The sequence below is a fragment of the Saimiri boliviensis genome, chromosome 8, assembly GCF_048565385.1.
Source record: "Saimiri boliviensis isolate mSaiBol1 chromosome 8, mSaiBol1.pri, whole genome shotgun sequence".
NCBI lineage: Eukaryota > Metazoa > Chordata > Mammalia > Primates > Cebidae > Saimiri > Saimiri boliviensis.
In genome coordinates, this window is record NC_133456.1 from 77,716,404 (window position 1) to 77,739,684 (window position 23,281).

General features: G+C 43.7%; 1 protein-coding gene across 2 annotated transcripts in view; it reads left to right on the forward strand.

Annotated features, from left to right (window-relative positions):
* The window catches only part of TPRG1 (tumor protein p63 regulated 1), a 194,894-nt gene that overhangs the window by 17,680 nt on the left and 153,933 nt on the right, over positions 1-23,281 (forward strand). The gene's annotated exons all lie outside the window — the stretch shown is intronic.

Genomic DNA, 23,281 nt, shown 5'->3' on the forward strand with positions numbered 1-23,281 from the left:
TATGAAGACCTGGAGCTTCTAGATGGCATTTGCCCCAAGAGGAGTGATATCAGTCCAAGAACTGATCAAGAGTGACTGGTCCCCTGATGGGCAAAGACTGTCTTGTTCCAGACAACATGGTTATCTTCTGTCCTCTTCAAAACAACACTTTTAGATGCAAAACACAAATTCCACCCACCAAACAGCATTTCCTCTCATTCTTTCTCTTGTTCCTTGTCTTTACTCACGCCTGGCCCACTCTCTCTGCATGGTGGGGTCAGTTTGCTCTCACTTTCCCACACTAACTTCTCTGTTTCAAGCCTGTGTCCGGAACTGCCTCCTTCTTGCCATCTGGTAGCTGACATCTGCCACATCTTTCCTACCAGAGCCCCCATCTTTTCTTGGAGGCCTTAAAAAAAAAAGATGTTAACTTTCATTCCATGACTTTCCCAGTACATGATTATGTACACACTGTTTTCCACATGGTTGAATAACCGCCTTAGCATCGACTCTTGCCTGCATTACTCAGGATAACTGTTATTTTCCCGAGGGCACACTGACCAGTATCCTTTGATGTACCCAGTGCCAAATTTGATAACCATTAACCAAGAATATTACGCTTTATAATTAATGAGTTGGGGCTGTTCTATGTTTTATTAGAGAAAATGGAAACGCAATTCAGCCACTGGCTTTGATGAAGAGCAGCAAGGTGGAAGTGACAGACTTTGGATGGATTTCTAGTATTCATTTACCTGCTTCAGCTGTGACTGTTCATTTCCATGCCTGTTTCCCTTCATAAAACTGTTAACTCTTTGAAGGAAGGAAACAGCGATGCTAGGCTTGGGACCTGCCTCACAATACATGATCAATAACTGCTTTTTCAGTGTCTTTTCAATAGAGTTATAAGGATGCACCTGGATACTGAAGACATTCGGGACCTCAGTGAAATTTTCTCCAAGACCAGATGGTCGCATTTATTTTCTGGAATCATTTTGAATAAAAACGAGCGAGGTGGTGAACGCAATGCAAGGTTCTCCACCTGCTGTCCGGTGTTGTTCAACCAGCTCCACAGCCCCCTGAGGGTGGAGATGAGCAGCTGTGAATGGAGAAAGCCAGGTGGGATGATGTTATAACATTTCGACCACAGCCCCAAATCTCCCGACTCCTGCATGTGTGACCTGGGTAAGACACTCAGAGCAGGATGTCAGTGTCCCACCCGTGAAGTGAAGGAATTGAGTCCCCAGGATCTTCCATTTCTGAGAATGCCTTGGATTTCATTGGTTTTTGTCCCAGGTACCCCCCAAAGGCCTCCATCTTCGGATAAGTGATTAAGACTGCTGAGTAATTTTCAATCAATAGAAGTTCAGTGCTGGCTCTCATTTGTTTCCAAGGATGTTCGTGCAAAGACCTGTGCAAATCAATCCAGATGGCAAGCACACCTCCAAAGTGAGTCCCTTAACACCACTTGTCCTTGGGGTTTTAATAAGCTCAGTCATTCAGAAGAGCAAGGGAGTTTTGCAGATATAAGATACTGTATTATTAGAAACTCACCAATATAGAAAAAGCTGATGTGGGTTGGGAGATAGAGCTGATATCCCAGCAACAGTCTCCTTACTTCATAATCTAAGTATATCAGAGACATATTTTGGAGACACAAGTTTGACCCTAAATATAGCTAAAACCGTGATATTGCAAAGGACTTTGATGCAAGGTATTACTTTGTGCTTAATTACTGAGGTCATTAAACTTCTTTGGTTGTGAGAAAGGAAAACCTGAGAAGTTTAACAGCCTCAGTAATTAAACGCAAAGTAATATCTTATACCAAAGCCCTTTGCAGAAAGAGAAACCTGGCCAGGCACAGTGACTCATGCCTGTAATCCCAGCATTTTGGGAGGCCGAGGCAGGTGGATCACCTGAGGTAAGGAGTTCAAGACCAGCCTGACCAATATGGTGAAACCCTTTCTCTACTAAAAATTAGCTGGGGATAGTGGTGTGGCCCTGTAGTCACAGCTACTTGGGAAGCTGAGGCAGGAGAATCACTTGAATCTGGGAGATGGAGGCTGTAGTGAGCCAAGATCATGCCACTGTATTCCAGGGAGATGGAGGTTGTAGTGAGCTAAGATCATGCCACTGTATTCCAGCCTGGGCTACAGAGCATGATTCTGTAAAAACAAACAAGCAAGCAAACAAACAAACAAACAAACAAACAAACAAAAAACAAGAAAAAAAAAAAAAACCAAAAAACCCAAAAAACAGACAGACCTACTTAAGTTTCTCTTTCAAGAAAAATATATCAAGCAATTATATATTGATTACTTGATCCTTCATCATATATCAAGTAATGGAGAATTTATTTTAAGGACACATTTGTGAAAATAGGCATATGGTGGGAATTGGCCTGTCTGTCTTTACTGGAAGCCAGGCAAACCTTAGCCATCAGGCCTTACAGAGCCTGGAATGAGGGTGTGGTCTGGATTGTCACAGAGCCTGGAGGGGGAGTGTGGTCTAGATTGTCATAAAGCCTGGAGTGGGAATGTGGTCTTGATTGTCACAGAGCCTGGGAGTGTGGTCTGGATTGTCACAGAGCCTGGAGTGGGAGTGTGATCTGGACTGTCACAGAGCCTGGAGTGTGAGTGTGGTCTGGATCGTCACAGATCCTGGAGTGGGAGTGTGGTCTGGATTGAGCAGATGAGCTTGGCCTGGCCTGCTCTAGGGACTGCAGGAGCTAGAGCACAAGGCTGTTGTTCTTGTGCTGCACCTTCCATATGACTCAACTACTCTGTCAGTTTCTGCTCCCCTTAGAATCTGTTCTTTTGATGTTACCAAGATGAACCATTTACTCTATTTTACAAAATCTGGAGAGAAATAATTGGAGACTATGGTTAATTACCATAGTCCTTTAAATAGTTTTCCTTCAAGTCATACCATCGTTGCTGGTTATTCTATGTTTTTGCAACTTCTGGGCCATGGCACTTCCTAGTCCAATCAGCTTTGGCCAAAAGCAGGTTCTACTATGTAGACATGATTATCTCTAAACCAGAGGGAGCTCCCAGGTCCAAGTGCAGGGTATGTGTAGACAGTTTCCTTTATAAAGGGATGTGTGATGGTGGGACAGACATCTCTCCTGTAGAAGGAACGTTTCATTCGGTAGAGAGAAAATTTAAGAAAAAGTAGGATTGCTGCCCTACATTTTTTTGCACAGCTACTTTATGAAAGTAGTTTCTTGTGTGTCTTAGATCACTTCAGAGGGAAAATATCAGACAAGGAAACCTGAAATCTATGGGAAAAACTTTTGACTTAAATGTAATATTTCTCTGACAGAGTACAACGTAGATGGAGTTGGAGATTCCGCCAGATAGTGGGTTTGCCATTGCCAGACTTTTTCCAGATATCATCATCCTTATGCATTGAGCATAGCTGCAGTGTGCAGATACTGGCTAGTATTTTTAAAATTAATATTTTATTTTTAATAACCTGGCTATTAGTCATAACCTGTCTTAATTCACCTTCCCTAGAAGTAGAACCTGAGAAGGGATTTGAGTGCACATCGTTTGGTTTATTGAGTTTATACTCTTTTTGTCTTTTTTGAGATGAAGTCTTGCTCTGTTGCCCAGGCTGGAGTGCAGTGGTGTGATTTCAGCTCACTGCAACCTCCACCTCCTGGGTTCAAGTGATTCTTCTGCCTCAGCCTCCCGAGTAGCTGGGATTACAGGAATGCGCCACTATTCCCAGCTAATTATTTGTATTTTTAGTAGAGATGGGGTTTCACCATATAGGCCAGGCTGGTCTCAAACTCCTGACCTCAGGTGATCCACCCACCTCAGCCTCCCAGAGTGCTGGGATTACAGGTGTGAGCCACCACACCCAACCGAGTTTACACTCTTAAGAAACATTTCCTTACTCGTAAGAACAAGGAAAATAGAATAGGGAAGAGCTGAGCAAGAATGTGATGGCAGGTAAAATGCAGTCTTGTTCTGATTTAGAGGAATTATGTAAAATTTGCACTGGAGAGTTGTTCCAATCTGAGGCAAGGTATCTGGACTTTTCGGCTCCTGCATCACTCAGTTGTTGGATGTTTGGGGTGAGGGGTGGTATAACTCCCCAAGTGTCTTGGGGTGAGCCAGCTCCCATTGGCCCAAGGTAATTCTTTTTAGATCAAGGGTGTAAACTGTGCACTGCAGCATCTGCCATGGCTGGTAGATGGGTATCCAACTGGCTAATGGGATCTGGGTGGAGCATCAGCATTTTTAGCAGGCTTTCTTGAATCTGCTACAGAGAGCTTGCTGCAGGCCAGAAACTCTGGCTAGTGTAGGCAAAAAGAGGAAGCACTTGGAAGAAATAGAGGGCTGACTGATCTGAGAGGCAGGAGGACCACATTTGGACCATGGACAGAAGACAAGGCAATCTTGGAGGACTAAGAAGGCCAAGTCTGAGAAGACTGTCAGTACAGCGAGGGTTTTTAAGCTGTAATTGCCTGGCCAGGACAGTATTATGACTGGATGCCACTGGATATCATCACAGCCACTCTAAAGGAGTTTTCATCGTCTCTTCAAAGCCAGCCCTTTGGGTAGAAGCACTGATTGGCCAAATGTAGAGCACACGTTCATCACCAGCATGCTTCAAAGTGGAGACAGAATGAGGCAGCTGCTTTTTTCTCGGATGGAAGGTAGGCATTGCATCTCACCAATACCTCACATAGGGGATATTCTTCAGAAATTGGAAAAGGAGTTTGATGCTGAAGAACAAAACCTGTGAGAGTATCTCCTGAAAGCTGGCAAAGTGAGTATTATTACCCTTATTTTATGATTACAAAAACTGAGGCTCAGAGAAGTAATTTAATTCATTGATTCAGAGAGCTTGAGTATCATCATTCATTTATTTGTCAAATATTTGTCTGCTATGGGATAAGCCTTATTCTAGATCCTAGGGATTCAGCACTGAGCAAAATAAGCAAAAATCCATGGCCTCATTCAGTGTACATTTCTATGTGTTGTGTGTGTCGGAGGGGGGAGGGAGTCGAGGCAAAAAATAATCAGTAAATAAAACACGTAGTATATCGGATGGTGACAAATATTAGAAAGAAAAATAAATCAGGAGAGGTGAGGGGATTGGGGTGTGGTGACTATATTATGGGGATGTTTCCATTTAGTCCTTGCTGAGACAGTGACATTTGAGCAAAGACCTGAAGGAAGTAAGGGAATGAGCTACGTGGCTGTCTGTGCAACTGTTCTAGGCAGAGCAGACAGCAGGTGCAAGACGGCCTGGGGCCTGCATGCAACTGGCAAGCTCAGGGACCCACGTGGAGATGAATGTGGTTGGGGGAGAGGGAGCAAGGGGGAGCAGCGGGAGGAAAGAGCCAGGAGGTGCCTGGAGCTGGATCATGAGGGCCTTGGAGCCCATAAAATGTCTTGAGGAGGGGATTAACATTATTGGACTTGCATTTCTAAGCATAGAAGGATGGACAGAAGCAGAAAAACTGGTTAGGAAGTTTCTGTGATAAATTAAGTAAGTGATCAGAGTCTGGGATTAGGATGGCAGCTGTGGAGGTGCTGAAAAATAATATTTTTGCTATGTTGTAGGCTGAAGAATGGCCCCCTAATATGTCTGTGTTCTAATTCCTGAAACTTCATTAGGCAGAGACTTTGCAGATGTGGTTAGAGATCTTGAGATAAGGAGATTTTTCTGGGTTATCAACGTGATCCCAATATAATCATAAGGGTTCTTATAAGAAAAAAACAAGCAGAGTTAGAAAGAGAGAAGATGATTATTCATAGAAGCCAGATGGCAAGGGTCAGGGATATGGGCACAGTAAAAGCGTTAAGCGTTCATTGACAGATGAATGGATAAAGAAAACGTGACGTAATTGAGCCTTAAAAGAGAATACAATCCTTTCATTTGTAACAACATAGATGAATCCAAAGGAATTTATGTTAAGTGGAATAAGAAAAGAACAGAAATACAAATACCGCCTGATCTCTTTTATGTGTAAAAATCTAAAAAATTGAACTCATAGAAGCAGAGTGTAGTTTGGTTAGCAGGGGTTGGGGAGCGAGGGAAATGGGGAGATGTTGGTCAGAGAGTACAAAGTTTTAGTTATGAATAAGTTATGAATAAGTTTGGAGGTCCCATGTACAGCATGGTTACTGTAGTTAATAATACTGTATTGTATACTTGAAATTTGCTAAGGGAGTAGATGGTACATAGTCTTACCGCGAAACGAAAAGTAACGATGAGAAGTGACGGTATGTTAATTAGCTTGATTGTGGTAATCATTTCACAGTGCATATCTATATGAAAACATCACACTGTACACCATAAATGTGTACAATGTTTATTTATCAATTGCAACTCAACAAAGCTTGAAAAGAAAAAGAGAGAAGGTGATGTGAAGATGGAAGAAACAGAAAGAGAAAATGTGCTGTGCTTGCTCTGGCTTTGACGACTGAAGAAGGAGCCATGAGCCAAAGAATGTAGTCAGCTTCTAGAAGCTGAAAAATCAAAGAAAAAGATTTTCTCCTGGATCCTCCAGAGAAGGAGGATCTGACCTCCAGAACTATAAGTTTAAAAAAAAAATTGTGTTATGTTAAGCCGCTGTGTTTGGAGTGATTTGTTACAGCAGCAAAAGGAAACAAACGCATGCCGTTAAGGAGTTAGACCCAGTAATGTTTGCCCATGCATGTGATGCAGGGTGCTAAGGAGAGAGTCAGGGAAAACGTTACAAGTTTGCGAAGAACAGCTGGAAGAACGGAGTGCCTTTTACGGGGAAGACAGGTTTGGGATGACTTTAAGTCCAAGCCCCTGGCGAGACCCTTTCCACTCTGGCCATGCTAAGAGGCTAAACCAGGACATAATTCACAGGAGATGCACCAGCTTAGCTGGTCGGATGGGTATATCCACTGCCATCATTTTCCCCCTAATTTTACACCCTCTTTGCAGCTTCTGTCTATCAGTATGGCCTCATTGTTCTTTGATGATAGCAGGCAGAACAGAGCTCGATGAAATTAGACACATATTTTTTTATTTTAAGGCACAGCTGAGAACATGTTTAGGATATAAAAGTTGTTTTGCTGTAAGCTGTATTATCTGGATGCTTGTTAATGGTCAGTCACTGGGGTCCTGAGGCTGAGAAATTGATTCCTTATGCTGATATCACTGAAACAGTCACCAGCGACCACTGTGCTGCTATCCTCAGCCTGTGACAAAGGTCCTACTATCGTAGTCAAAGAAGTTATGCCAGGGAGTGGGAGCACCTGATTTTGACTGGCTTTGCTATTCCCCTGCTGTCACTTTCCCTTTCTGAGCTTCAGCTTCCCCATCTGTAAACTGAGCGTGCTAGAGCCAATGTTTTCGAAGAGCCCTCGTGGGGCTGCTTCTCCTTGCTATGTGCTGTGGGTCTTAGAGCGAAGCTTGATCGAGCATTAAGCTGTTCGGGTCTCAGCACCGCTCCTCCGCAGGTCCTGAGAAGCAGGTACCGACCTATTTCTACTGTCTTCTTTTCCCTGCTGTCCTATTGGTCTTTATTCTGACCCCAGATCTGTCATTGCCCAGGATGCAGTTAGAGGCCTTGCTTCTATTCCAAGTGGCCAATGACTCACACGTCCACAGGACTGAGCAGTGAGGACAGGCTCCATTCGACAGAGTCCAAGGCAGATGGTCACGCTTCCTTTCCAGGCTGAACATCAAATGCCAGGAACACAGTGAGGGGCACCCTCCTTCTGACTCGGAGCTCTGTGAGGCAGACGCACAGGCCAGGTTCCGGCCACCTTCTGTTCTGGTTTGCCTAACGATGCTTTTGGTGAAAGACAAGGAAGAACCGCAAAAGCAAAGAAGGAAGCGATTAGTCTGTTAAAGGAGCATAGCAAGCATCCTTGACTCTCAGGAAGTTAGTTTCCATGAGAATAAAACACAGAACAGACCACTCTGCTGTTGCTTCTCAGGAGGATGGCAGACCTGGGGTGTGAACGCCCTCCCTGTCCTTCTTCCTAGGCCACGCTGATGAGCTGGGACCTGCAGGACCTATGTGGCAGGAGTCATCAGGACTCCCTCCATTCCTTCTCCTTTTGGCTGTAGCAAATCTGACCTGCCTAATAGCAGACGACTGAATGAGTATTACACAAGGTATGTTATAGAGACTGACAAAGGCTTACATAAATCAGCAAGTGCATTCAAAAGATGTTGCTTACGATGGGACTTTATGTATGTTACATCATTCTTTTGGTTCTCAGGGAACACATGTATCAAACAAAGATTCTGGCCAAATCTTTTATAGTCAAAAAGACATTCAATGTCAACATCGTCGTCATTTGCCATTCGAGGGTCCCTGAAACTGCTTAAGTCAGAAAATAGAAACCATCATTATTTCCTGGCGTTCAAACTGCTCTTACCCTGTTTCACTTACGTAGTGCCCCCCACGGTCCAGTGGACTAGGTTTTACTATTATTCTCTTCATGCAGCTGGGGGAACTGAGCAATTGAGGGATCTAAAGCATTTTAAAAACTTGCAATGGGGCTGGGCGCAGTGCCTCACGCCTGTAATCCCAGCACTTTGGAAGGCCAAGGTGGGTGGATCACCTGAAGTCAGGAGTTGGGAGGCCGAGAGGGGCAGATCACCTGAGGTCGGGAGTTCATGACCAGCCAGCCTGGCCAACGTGGTGAAACCCTGTAATAACAAAAATTAAAAAAAAAATAGCCGGGTATCGTGGCACCTGCCTGTAATCCAAGCTACCTGGAAGGCTAAGGCAGCAGAATCTGTAGATTTCGGGAGGCTGAGGTTTCAGTGAGCGGTGCACTCCAGCAGAGCCAACAGGGTGAAACCCCGTCTCTACTAAAATTAAAAAAATTGGATGAGTGTGTTGGCATATGCCTGTAATCCCAGGTACCCTGGAGGCTGAGGCAGGAGAATTGCTGGAACCTGGGAGGCTGAGACTGTAGTGAGCTGAGATTGCACCACTGCACTCCAGCCTGGGCGACAGAGCAAGACTCCATCTCGAAGAAAAAAAAAAAAAACTTGCAATGGGAAGAGAAGACATCACTGTTCTTGAAATGCCCTTCAGCCTTTCCATGACTCTGGAGTTTCACCAGCCTCAGCCCATCTCGTTCAGTTTGTCTCCATCTTGGGCTCTGTCCCCTTTCACTTCATAGCTCTGGTGTTTTCATTTTGCACACCTCTTCCGAGGTCTAAAGCATAATTGCTCTCATCTCACCACAGTTGTTTTGCCCACTTTTCTGAAGCTGTCCTCAAAAGTACCTTTTCTATCTCAAGAGCTCACCAAGGTTTTTTTTTTTTCTTCTTTTGTCTTTTTGCCCCAGACAAAAGCAATTTTCCTCTTAAGAATTATTCTGAAATCTGTTTAAAAAGTAGCATTTACTGTCTCCAGGATTCTCTGTGCAGTAGCAGGCAGTTGTTCCTGTGAAGATGTGCTCCTCTCACGCCACGGGTACACCCTGCTGCCCTGGGTTTGTGCCATTTTGTCTTCACAACTTTTTGTTTCAATGCTAAATCATAATAAACTTTAAAAAGTCCAACATTATAATTAATTTGAGCCATACACATTAAAAAAAGACAGCTTTTTTTTCAGGTTTTAAAATGAAGAGAAATGCAAGAGCAGACCCGACTCTGGGAATTATGAGAGGTTTCTCTCTCTCTCTCTCTCTCTCTCTCTCTCTCTCTCTGTGTGTGTGTGTGTGTGTGTGTGTGTGTGTGTGTGTGTGTGTGTGTCAGGGTGGGGTGGGGATTCATGAGCTGCAAAGATCCACTGTCATCAGTTTTCATGAGCACTTTAAAGAAGGGTGACTTTAAAGTGTGAGATGGTGGCTTTCTCAGAGATTGTCATTCTATGATTAATCTCATAATACATTCTAAAATTCCAATTCCAATGGAAGGCCTTTATGGTGGATGATATGTGGGTTTGTTTGGGGGCAGGGGTCAACTGAATGCTAACAGGGGTCTCAGAAGTACGGCATATCCTACTGAGTGGAGGTGGCATTTCAGGTAGAGGAAATAAGCCAGGCAAAGGTAAAGATGTAGAAACTAGCATGGTATGTCAAGATAATAGAGAGAAAGAATTGAGGGGAAAGTGAGAGATGATTCTGGAGGAGTAGGTTGGGAAGATGGAAGGGCAGGGTCATACCTCCTGTCATTACAATCTCGTACAACTCCCAGAAGGCCCAGTAGAGATGAGAGATGGGAAAGCTTTAATAAACTATAGAGTACAGCACTATATAAGGCAGCAATGTTTGTTCATGCGGATGTTGTTATTTTTGTGTTCTTCTTGTTATTAGCAGCAATCTGAAGTCAGCCATGAGTCCAAACTGGAATGATCAGATTTCAGTGGCTGGTGTGGTTTAATTATCTGGCATGTTGTTCTTGGTATTCGGAGTGCAGTGTGGAATGGGAAAGAGAAAATGGGCACCTGTTTCTAATTTCAGGCACTGCAGATTCATACACACAGTCCTGGGGTAAAGGTTTTTGAGGTAGATGATGGTTTGACGGAGTATTTGTGTGTGTGTCTGTGTGTGTGTGTGTCTCTGTGTGTGTGTGTGTGTGTGTGTGTGTGTGTGTGTGTCAGGGTGGGGGTGGGGATTCATGAGCTGCAAAGATCCACTGTCATCAGTTTTCATGAGCACTTTAAAGAAGGGTGGCTTTAAATTGTGAGAGGGTGGCTTTCTCAGAGATTGTCATTCTATGATTAATCTCATAATACATTCTAAAATTCCAATTCCAATGGAAGGCCTTTATGGTGGATGATATGTGGGTTTGTTTGGGGGGCAGGGGTCAACTGAATGCTAATAGGAAGTGGGCAGAGCTGTTACCCTGAGCTGAGATGGGTTTCAGCCCTCCTTGAAGCTTAAGGATGTCAGCTGGGCACAGTGGCTCATGCCTGTAATCCCAGCACTTTGGGAGGCTGAGATGGGCAGATCTCGAGGTCAGGCGTGCAAGACCAGCCTGACCGAGATGGTGAAACCCCATCTCTACTAAAAATACGAAATCAGCCAGGAGTGGTGGTGGGCACCTGTAATCCCAGCTACTCAAGAGGCTGAGGCAGGAGAATCGCTTGAACCCAGGAGGCGGAGGTTGCAGTGAGCCGAGATCACACCACTGCACTACAGCCTGGCAACAGAGTGAGACTCCATCTCAAAATAAATAAATAACTAAAGGACATCATCACTTCCTGGAGAATGGGTTATGAGTTGATTTTTCTGAAGGAGAAAAGGAGAAAAGTGGAACTGAATGAAACGATCCCAGTCAAGTGGCAGGCTGACTAGAAATTTGATTGGGTGATTTCCTCTTCAAGGTGGGAAGATGATGTCCCATGGGAGTGAGAAACGACAAACCCTGTGCCAGTGATTTAGACTATTTAAGATGATTTTTGGCTGGGGAAAATGTGAGAAAATTTGGTGCTCAGTAAATCCCTCCTAGAAGTCTTGGGATCAGTCATCTATTTTGTGCTGTTGTGATTTTCTTTATTTCCACTGAGGTTTTTCTCAGCGTTCAGGGAATTTCATTTTGAATGTGTCAGGCCGTCTCAGTTGTGCAAAGGAAAACAAGGAGAAAGATTATGTTTACCTAGAGCTGAGAAGAAAAGTGGGATACTGTTTCTCTCTCATCCTCCCTGACTCCCCAACCCAGGCAGATGGAGACTAGGCTTGGTGGTGGCAAGAGAAATCAGAATAAAAGAACTCCCAGAGACAAAAGCTCAGAGGGAAGTGTTGGAATGCTGGCCTTGCCCAATCCTGTTTACCTGCCAGGCCTGTTTTGAAGGATACTCTTCTCTGGGAAATGAAAATTTAGGTCATCACGTGGAAAATAGTTATTGTGTTCTTCATATTCAAGGTAGTAATGAATTCCTTCCTTCTGTGTTTTCCATTTTGTTTTGTTTTTATCGTTGTGGTTGAGAATCTCTTAGTATGCCACTTACGGCTGGAATCTGTGAGAAGAGGCAATTAGGCAAAATTGAAAGGGTGCCTCATAATGCCTGGGTTGGATTTTTGACTTTGCCCTGTGGCATGACCTTGGACACATCACAGAACTTCATTGTCTCCCTTCCCTGTAATACGTTTGGTAATGGCCACCTCCTGGGATGGTCAGGAGAATTGAGCAAAACCAGTGTTCAAAGTACCTGTTAATTCACTGGTACATGATAGGCATTTAGGAAGTGCTAGCATATATTGTTTATTGTCTTTTATTACATGCAGCTGCAGAGATAATCGGGTATGGAATTATCACGGGGGTTAGGGCTGGAGGGAACAGGCCTGGCCTCTCTCACTTTTCTTTTGTTGTGGAAGCGGTATGTCATGAGAAGGAGCTTCAGAATTGTCTATCTCTGTGGCCTTGGGCAGGTTATTCACTCATTTCTCCTCAGTGTCTTCTGCCATCAAATGGAGGAACCTTGTAGAAACCAAAAGATTCAAATATATCACGTGCTTATTAGAGTCCTTATTGCTGACTATCTTAACAAGTAGTAGCTTTTATTTTTCATTCTTCTTGTCCACACTACCTTACCTTTCTCAGTAACTACCTTTTCTGGATGCAAAGACTGGATGAAATATACCATCCTTCAGGCCCAAAACCCTGGCAGGAGGGTCTAAAGAAAATAATCGTGCCTATACCTTTATCCATTTTTTCACTTTATCCACTTCATTTTATATCATTTTATGAAATGTTTGTTAAATATCTATTATGCGCCAGCAATAATGGTACTTTTAGTGACTAATATGAGAGCTCTTGCTGTCAAAGAGCTCTCAGATTAGTCATGGAATGATAATAGTCTAGAAATAATTATATCGTAAGGCAGATACTGCATGTGCCATGGAAAAGGTACAAGGATATGGAGGGTCAAGGTGAGGGCAGGTAGCTTCTGAATAGTGGAGAGAGCTTCATGGAGAAGGTAACTTTAGAACAGACTCTTCCACACTGTGAAAGCTTTCTCTATGTGGAGGTGATGGGAAAGGACTCCAGGAAGACGGACCATTCTAAGAAAAGCAGGGGTATAGCAGCTTGTGAGACATGTTTGAAAATGCTGACAAGTTAGTTTGGATGGGGAATAGGATATGCAAAAAGAAACAATGGGGAATAAGAGTCAAACATTATTGCTACGAGTCTTTTAATGGCAGGATAATAATTTTGTACTCAGTGTGATTTGCAATGAGGAAACGTTGAAAGCTTTTTTGAGCAGGAGGGCAAGCAATATGACAACAAATACAGTAAGTTGCCATCAGAATTTGGAAGTGGTAGGGTTTACAGCTGGCTCTAGCCACAGCCAGATAATGACATTTGAGTCTTGGATGGCTGATATGGAAGAGGGAAAAAGACAGCATTTTATGTTCTGAATCAAAAGGACGGTAAAGATAAAGATGGCACTTTGGGAGGCCTAGTCAGATGGATCACGAGGTCAAGAGATAGAGACCATCCTGGTCAACATGGTGAAACCCCGTCTCTACTAAAAATACAAAAAATTAGCTGGGCATGGTGGCGCGTGCCTGTAATCCCAGCTACTCAGGAGGCTGAGGCAGGAGAATTGCCTGAACCCAGGAGGCGGAGGTTGTGGTGAGCCGAGATCGCACCACTGCACTCCAGCCTGGGTAACAAGAGCGAAACTCTGTCTCAAAAAAAAAAAAAAAAAGATAAAGATGGGGTAGAAAAACCTAGGGGGTCATTTGAAAACAGATTAATCCAGGCTGCTCTAAACATAAGATACAAGTAGGAAATTTTGGAGAGAGAGCCAGATCTCTCTCTGACCAATTTTTCCACCTATAAAATTTCGATGATGCATAGTACCTTCTTTAGAGCATTGTTGTAGAAATTAAGTGATTAATATCTGTAAGGTGTTTACAGCAGTTTCTGGCACATGATAAGCACTACGTAAGTATCTGTTAAATAATTAGATATAAATACAAGACACAAGTTGATTTAACATGGGGTTCTTAGGCCGGGCACGGTGGCTCAGGCACTGTAATCCCAGCACTTTGGAATGCCAAAGCGTGTAGATCACCTAAGGTCAGGAGTCTGAGACCAGCCTGACCAACGTGGTGAAACTGCTTCTCCACCAAAAATGCAAAAAATTAGCCGGCATAGTGGTGGGTGCCTGTAATCTCAGCTACTCAGGAGGCTGAGGCAGGAGAATCACTTGAACCTTGGAGGTAGAGGTTGCAGTGAACGGACATGGCACCATTGCACTCCAGCCTGGGCAACAAGAGTGAAACTCCATCTCAACAAACAAACAAAACAACAAAAAAATGGTTTTTTAAATTTTTTTCTCTGATTATTTCTCTCGGAGGGATTTATTCATCTTGATAACACCTCGCTTTCGTTAGTATTTTAAATAAAATTTTGGTATGTGTTAGATCAAGTTATCTGTGTTATGACTCAAGACAGACTGATCAGCACTGACACTAGTCACCTCGTCTGAAGACCTTTAAACATGTCAAGATTGTTAGAGCCAATTGTTTTGGTTATTGTGATGTTTTTCCAGGTTTAGGCTTAAAACGTTAACATTCATGAGAGATAAGCCAGCTTTTTAAATAAAATTGTGAGTTCTGTGGGGCAACAAGTTGCAGTGAAAAGCAAATACTGGATCGAAGTTAAAACTCCAGATACGACTTTGTGGCAGTCACATTTCCCTTTGCCTCAATTTCCCAGAATGTAAAGTTAAGGAATTAGTCTTCTGTGTGTACCATTGGGGCTTCTCTACAACTTCTTTTAAATTAAATATTACAGGTACCACAAATATATTGTTGAATAGCAGTGGAGTTGCTGGGGTAAGGCTGGGGGGCACCCTTTGGCTCTACCCGCTTGGCTCTGCTTGTCTAGCTGGGCAGGCCCTGATGCACACTGGTGGAACCCCCCACTGAGACTCATTCTGGAAATAACTGGATAAGATGATACTTTCAGTGAATAGTCTTTGATTCTAAAAAATATGCTTTTTGTTCAAACAAGGTAAACTTTTTGCATAATAAACAAATAAGTAAGACATATATACCTACATGCCTTTACTTGTATTTTACATGAAGTTGGGAACTTTGTTACTTAAATGGACCCATGGTAAAAGATTCTTTTTTTAATTTTTTAAAAAAAATATTTCATTGCGTTTTAGCTTTTGGGGTATATGTGAAGAACATGCAAGTTTGTTGCATAGGTACATACATGGCAGTGTGGTTGGCTGCCTTCCTCCCCATCACCTGTATCTGGCATTTCTCCCCATGTTATCCCTCCCCAACTCCCCCCCGCTGCTGTCCTTCCCCTAGATCCCCCGCCAGAGACCCCAGTGTGTGATGCTCCTCTCCCTGTGTCCATGTGTTCTCATTGTTCAACACCCACCTATGAATGAGAAGATGCGGTGTTTGATTTTCTGTGTCAGTTTACTGAGAGGGATGGTTTCCAGGTTCATCCATGTCCCTACAAAGGACACAAACTCATCATTTTTTTATGGCTGCATAGTATTCCATGGTGTCTATGTGCCACATTTTCCCTGTCCAGTCTATCATCAATGGGCATTTGGGTTGGTTCCAAGTCTTTGCTATTGTAAACAGTGCTGCAATGAACATTTGTGTTGTGTCCTTATAATGGAAGATTCTTTTATAACGTGAACAATTCTTCCTTCATGTCTTTGTTTTCTAAATTCTGAGTTTTACTTTTTTTTTTTTTTTTTGAGACTGAGTCTCGCTTGGTTGCCCAGGCTGGAGTTCAGTGGCAGTCTCTGCTCACCACAGCCTCTGCCTTCCAGGTGCAAACGATTTTCCTGCCCCTGCCTCCCAAGTAGCTGGGTTTACAGGGATTTGCCACAATGCCCAGCTAAATTTTGTATTTTTGTAGAGACGGGATTTCACCATGTTGGCCAGAGTGGTCTCGAACTCCTGACTTCAGGTGATCCACTGCCTCGGCCTCCCAAAATGCTGGGATCACAGGTGTGAGCCACCTCACAGGACACCCCTACTCTTCTTCTTAAAGTGGGACTTTTTTTGGCTCGAAACACAACCGTGAAAACTGAGGATACTAGCATGTTTGTTCATTATCTGCTTTTCGAGTCATTGCATTTATTCTTTTTACCTCTTTTCAAAATTGAAATAAGCTAAAAAAAATAAAAGCTTCCCCCTTTTTTTTTTTTTTTAGAAAAAAAAAAAGGTATCTGAAATTTCACAAAGTATTCTGGCATCACAGCATTCCATGAATATTTAATCGGCATCATCAAGACAGGAGGTTGGAGGAAAAAAATCAGGTAGTGATATTTGGGAACAGCAGGTGTGGGAAGGAGGGTGTTGACACCCTCTGAAAACGGATATGGCATGTTGTGTGTCAGGCTCCCTTTACAGCTCCCGTGTCCCCTGGGGTCCCAAACGTGCTTTAAGAAAACTCTGAGGAGCTGAAGCTTGTCCGCACCCTTCATGTGGCAGAGTATCCCTGGAAATGGGGATGGGCTTTGCTGAACTCCTTTCCTTCACAAAAGGCTTTAGGATTTCTCTTTTCTGGGCCTTTACACAGAGTAGCTAGCTCCAGCCCCTATATCTGTGCATTTTTACATTACTGTTGTTAAGCAAAAACCTCTTTTATGTGTAGTAAATCAGCAAGAGTACACATGTCCAGGTGTGATGGAGACTATTGAAACTTAGAGTTTCTATCATACAGTGAGGAGCAATGTAAAAATGAAAGAACTGTGGGTCATTCGTGTACAAATTACTTGCCTTCGAACCTTACGACATCCTCCACTCTGCCTACCACCCAGTGTTCCAGACACACAGGTTTTACTGCTGCTTTCTTACAACAAGACTGATTCACCCTGCAGATTCTTGCCCCTGAGTTTCTGTACAGTTCATTCTGGGTTAGAGTTTTCTAAATGACTGTCACGGTGGATTGAGAAACTGTAACACTGTGGTTCTCAAACTTTATGTGCCATATAGCCATCTGGCAAGGCTTGTTGATATGGAGATTCCCAGACCTATCCCCAGAGATTCTAATCTAATAAATCAAGTAGCCTGGATATGTGCATTTTTAACATGAGGTTCTCAGGCAGGTGCCCAGGGACCTGCACGTCATATGCCGTCTTCGGGGTGAGCAGCTCTTTCTGGACACTAAAGGTTGCCCTGGCATGAAAGTCCAGGCTGATACTAGAGTCATAAGCCCTGAACTCTGGGGCCTGTTTTTGATTCAGGCTGGTTATTGCACTGGGGGTGGGACTATTATTTGTGTTACGGTAGACTAAGCTTTTCTCCTGTGGATCCCAAAAATGCAGAAAGGGGGAAATAATCCAAAATTAATGCCCAAAAGATCCCACTGCTCACAGTGTGATTCGGGTGGTCACTGGGTGTTACCAATCTGCAAAAAACCCTTAGGCTCCAGGAATGGAAGCAGGGATGTTAATTGTTCAGGGACTAAGAGAGACAAAAGGAAGATTCCCTCCCTCTCCCCAGGTGATCTGGGCTCTCTGCAAACCCAGTTGCCCTTCAGAAGAACTCATCAAATGTCAAGACAGAATCACTGAGTGGAGTCCCCAACACATAAGAAAGATGAAAATTAAACATAAACTTTTTGGCTAAGCATTCCAGACCCTCAGTAATACGGCCTCGGTCTTAGAGCCCACCCTTTCCCTTTAAACTTCAGACATTCCAAGAGAACAGAGGACTCAATGTCTTCACATGTGAATTCAAGGGACTGTGTTGATGGGTGAGTGTTATGGGAGCTTCCTCTCTGGTTCAGCTCCTGTGGTCAGGACTCAAGGTTTTACTGAGTTACTTTGTTGTTTTCATTATGTTGCCATGCTAACTTAGGTTCTAGAGTGCAATCTTAGTTTAAAAATCAATCCTTGACCTGGTGCAGTGGCTCCCACCTGTAATCCCAGCACTCTGGGAGGCCACCGTGGGCAGATCACGAGGTCAAGAAATCGAGACCATCCCGGCCAACACAGTGAAACCCCATCTCTGCTAAAAACAAAAACAAAACAAACAAATAAAAAAAACCCAAAAATTAGCAGGGTGTGGTGGTATGTACCTGTAGTCCCAGCTATTCAGGAAGCTTAGGCAGGAGAATCACTTGAACCCGGGAGACAGAGGTTGCAGTGAGCCTAGATGGTACCAGTGCACTCCAGCCTGGTGACAGAGCGAGACTCCGTCTCAAAAAAAAAAAAAAAAAAAAACCCTTAAGCGGGGACACTGACATGAAGGGGTGATAACAGTCTGATACTTAGTAACATAGAATGACAACCCTAGAAGAGACCTCACCTTGGGCACACCCAAACTGCTTTATTTTGTGGACAAGGAAGCCAAAGGACCCCCAGGGAAACTTGCCCAAGCACACCCAGAAAGTTAGGGAAATGGCAAGTAATTCTCCATGCCTACACAGAAACGCCTAATGCCTTTTTATCCTAACTAGTGTCCCTCCCGCTTTCCTTGGTGTCTCAGTGTTTCAAAAGCTTATCTCATCGCATTGTAATTTATCACTAGCTCTTCATTTATGTGTTTAAAGTTTGTCAAGGTTCTTCTTCCTTCTTAATTTCTTCCCTGATGAGACATGTAAAAATCACTCAAGCTGTTAGGAGAAGAACTTAAGATAGGAGAAAAAAAAAATCCAATGGTAATGGTTTCCTCTTACTGAGGTTTTAAAATATCAGGGTCATTTTCAATTTAATTTGACCATATATTGGGCATCTGAGTCTGCTGGTGACTGAACTGGGGGTGGAACTATTATTTGTGTGATAGAGGAGTAAGTTCTTCCCCTGTGGAACCCAATGATGCAGAAAGGGGGAGATAATCCAAAATGAATGCCAAGAAGAGATGGGAACTGCTCCCAGGCATCAGACCATTCTTCATTCGGGAGTGGAGTTTTTCTCTGATGAAGGTGGGCTGTGATGGTTGCCTGCGTCTGCTCTGAGATTCCATCTAACTCTGTGATGTTGAGAGGTGACTGGATGGTTTCCACATTCACTCCAGGGTAACCCACGCTTCCTCCTGAGCCCTGTGAACAGGGAGGAGCCCAGGTGCTTAGCAGGAATGGTGAGCCACACCCCAGGCATGAGTCAGAGCCCCCATCCAGCCAAGACAGGGAAGGGGGATGGGGTGGAGACTGTGGCAAGTTTCACATTCTCCTGCCCTGTCTTGTCTTTGATTGTATATTCATAAGGAAGGGCGTTTCAAAGTGAAGTTGTGCCTTTTGGGGAGCCCTTCTCCCTGCCATGAATGACGTGCAAAGTACACCCTTGTTTTCCTTTTCCTAGTTCTTTCTGAGTTCTCTATTGCTTTGGAGGCGTGGAAGTGTACGAGTAGGGGCAGGACTGGTTTGTGAGGCCATGTGCCACGTGAAAGCTCAGGCTTCTTGTTCAAGAACTATTAAGAATTTCAACATGGCAACAGCAGAACAAAACCAAGCATGAGACCCTTCTACAAACAGGCCTGTGTAACTGCACAGATTGCATGCCCATGGAGCCATACACCGAGGGGGTGGGCCAGGGAGTCAGGTGGGGATCCGGAGTGGAGGACCCTCACTGGATCTCAAACCAAAGCCAAAATGTGCAAGAAGTCTTCCCCACCTGTAATGAATGTGAAAAAGGGCGTAACAGGACTAGATTGGTATCCAGAGAGTCTCGAAGGATTGCACTTAGATTCTGCGGCTGTCAAGAACAGACCTTATCTTGCAAAATAGAGGCCGAGATAGAAGAGGTGATCCTCTGAAGATTACATTGCTTGTTAGTGACAGCACGGGAACGAAATCGTAGACTTTCCAACTTCCATGCCAGTGCCCTTTCTAACCCTCAGTGAACCGGTACAGCAGTGAAATTGTTCTCTTTCGTCGTGGGTAAAACTGGAACTTGGAAATAAGAGTGAGATGCAGGGAAGGAAATGAGATAAATGATAAATGAATGGAGAAAACAAAACAGTTTAGAAAGCCAAAGCAGTTTGTCTGAGTCCTATCTGATACACAACATACAGCAAAGCAGACAAATGTCTGCGTGGCAAAACAAAACTGGAGGAAGCAGATATTTTCAAATAAAATATGCATATTTCCAACCAGCCTTGAGCTCATCTGATAAGGGACAGATTGTCCAGAGTAAATAGAGAGAGGAAAAAAAGATGCTTTGGGCTGAATTTAGTCCCTTGTCAAAAGCAGAAGGGGCTTTTTGTTTCTTCCTCTCCAAAATGTCACCTCTCGCTGCAAGGCCTCCTAGGGCTATGAGGGAAAACAGAGTAGTTTATCTATTTGTTCATTTACTCATCCACCCATCCATCAAAGTAGGTACCTTTTGAGTACCTACTATCGGCCTTGTACTATGCTAGATCCTGAAAAGAATGTTTTGTTTAAGACATGGCCCTTATCTTTAAAAAAAGGTAGACAGATACATATCGGAGAAGAAAGAAAACCGTAAGAGTGCAGTACTAGTGACGGGTACTGTGTACTATTGTAACTCAAGAGAAGGGGAAATTCATACTGCTCAGTTCCTGTTCACTTCACAAACCGCTGCCAGTACCTATTCATCATCATTGAGTTCGTCTTTCCCAAAGGACTCCTGGGATGAGGGGTGTATCTGGGGAGTTGGGCTATGGGATTCTTGTAGACAGTACCTATTTACGCCTGGTGATGCATGCTTATGTACGTTTTTATCTGCATGATCCGCTATGGAGAAGACCTGGAGATGAGGCGGTTCTGGTTCATACCTGACCAGGATCCATGCCACTTTTTCTTCCTCCTGACCATCTGCTGCCCCCAGCAGTATGTAAGAGAACAGCCCTGCTGAGTCCCGAGAGAAGGCTAGCTTGTGTGACCATCAGGGTGTCACTCCATCCCCATCGGAAAAATGGCAGGAGGAGTTCTAATATACCAAAGTTTCCTAGCCTAAATTGGTAACAACATACATTATTTCTCATAGACATTAGAGCTGAACAAGAAGAGAAAGGAGAATAATTTGTAAAGGCTATTGTTATTACTATTGAGATGGAGTCTCACTTTGCCTCCCAGGCTGGAGTGCAGTGGCACAATCTTGGCTCACTGCAATCTATACCTCCTGGGCTCAGGTGATTCTCTTGCCTCAGCCTCCAGAGTAGCTGGATGACCACTATACCAGGTGCCCACCACCATACCAGGGGTCCACCACCATACTCAGCTAATTTTGTATTTTTAGTAGAGTCAGGGTTTCACCATGTTAGTCAGGCTAGTTTTGAACTCCTGACCTCAGATGATCCGCTTGCCTTGGCCTCCCAAAGTGCTGGGATTAGAGGCGTGAGCCACCACGCCTGGCCTGTAAAGGCTATTATAGAAGAGAGAGAAGAGACAAAACACAGAGCAAAAAAATCTCTAAAGGCCAATCTGGTAAAATTATTCTGTGCTTCCCGGCTCCTTGGCTGTTGAGCATGACATCCACTGGGAGATCTGTACATAGCCTTTGCTATGCCTGGAAATATAGACTTGAAGTGAATTCTTACATATAGCCATATGTTCCATAATAGTATTGCTTCATATTCATACCAATACTTTGAATTTTAAAAAGCTCTTATCACCTCCAGGATCTCATTTTCTTCTTCAACAGCCCAGGGAGGTTGGTGGGATCTGTACTGTAATTCCCACTGCACAGAAGAGGCAAGCAAAGCGTGGGGAAAACTAAGCTGCTTGTGTCTGATCCCAGTGAGCAGCTGAACAGGGACCAGAGCTGAGTTTCTCCGTGCAGCATCATTTCTACTGCGTATGCTTCTCCTGGATGTATTATGTGTCCTGCCCTAGTTACTGCAGGCTGCAGTATGGCGGAGCTCCGCATGAGCTGGGAGGAGTGTTCAGTGGCTACTAGAATTCTAATGATAATTAGGTGGATGCCATGTGAACAACTGACGACTTTTCAGAGTTTCTTTCCCTTTAAAATAGCATACTTCAAACAGCAGTGCACTGGTTAGTCCTTTTAAGAGATCAGGCTGGCATCCAGCATGCCCCCACTCCTCCCGCCTTTTTTGCCCCTACCCTGGGCCATCATAAAGACACTTGGAACTGAGTGGGAACAGAATTTGCCTCGCAATTATTTCTAATTGCCCTGTAGTTTCGTGGTGTCTAAGTGATGTGACCTAGATACCGGTTCTGTGAAACTCTTTTCAGCCTGGGGTCTGCATTAGGGAGGGGACATAAATCCTTTTGATCAGGCCACTGTGGCTGAATCCATCTCACCAATAACATCTGTACCCAACTCTACTCTGTGCTTGTTGAAATCCTAGCTCTTTTTAACAGTCTGGATCTAATGCTGCCTCTTCCTCCGTGCAGCCCTCCTGGAGTTGCTCCCTCCTCTGGATTCCCAGAGTACTTGTTATCATGCGGTCTGTGATGCTTATCATCCTCTCCACTGCGCAATGCTAATTTGCTTACAAATTTTAGCTTCTTGAGCTCCTTATGCCAGAGACTGTGCTTGGTTCATTTTTATATCCTTGTCTATTTGGAGAACTGAGAAAAGCAAAGGTAGTTGCTCAGTTAACTGCTGTTGAATGAGTGAGTACACGTGATGTCCTCGACTCTGTGGAAGCAGGTAAAAGGACTGTTAACTCCTGCTGGTTTTAGGTGAGTTGCCAGTTTGTAGTTCATTTCTTCTGGAATCCCTTCATAACCTTGGTATTCCTGGAACTTTGAACAACACTATTTGAAGGGTGAATGTCAGTTATTTTTCTTTTAAAAGAATGGAATTCAAGCAGTCTAGTTTGTCAGTGCACACCAGTTTCTCCAGCCATCAAACAGATACAATCTGATTTGGCCAGAGTCTGCTGAAGGAAGTCGAGAATTTAGGGTCAAAAATTGAAAATCCGTCTTACATATACAGCATTTTGTTTTCCATGCTCTCCTTTCTTCCAGCAATCCACCTACTTGTGCTGTTCATCCTTCATTTTATACCAATTCTGTATGTAGAACACACTTGTTTAGTTTTCAAAATGTGTTCATTAAGATTCTATTTCATTTTTTTTAGCACCGTTGCTATGTCAAATCCTATCCTAGGTTTATTCTCATATGCTTCCTTTCAAATTCTATCTGCATTTCTGAAGGAGAAATGATACTCTTAACTTACAGATGCCCCCCCCCCCCAAAAAAAAAACCACCTCGGAAAGATAAATTATGACTTGTCATAGGTTTCAAAGCCATTAAATGACAGATCAGGTTTCATTACATAGATATTAATAGATCATCATTAATTCAATGTGGATTTATTTATTACTTACTATCTGCTGGTTATTGTGAGGAGTATATGAGAGATTAAGATGTAGCATTACCCTCAAGGGGCTCACAGTCTAGGGAGGGGGATGCACACTTCCAGAGACATAGTATCAGGTGGTACATTTTCTAATAGGACTGCTGACCA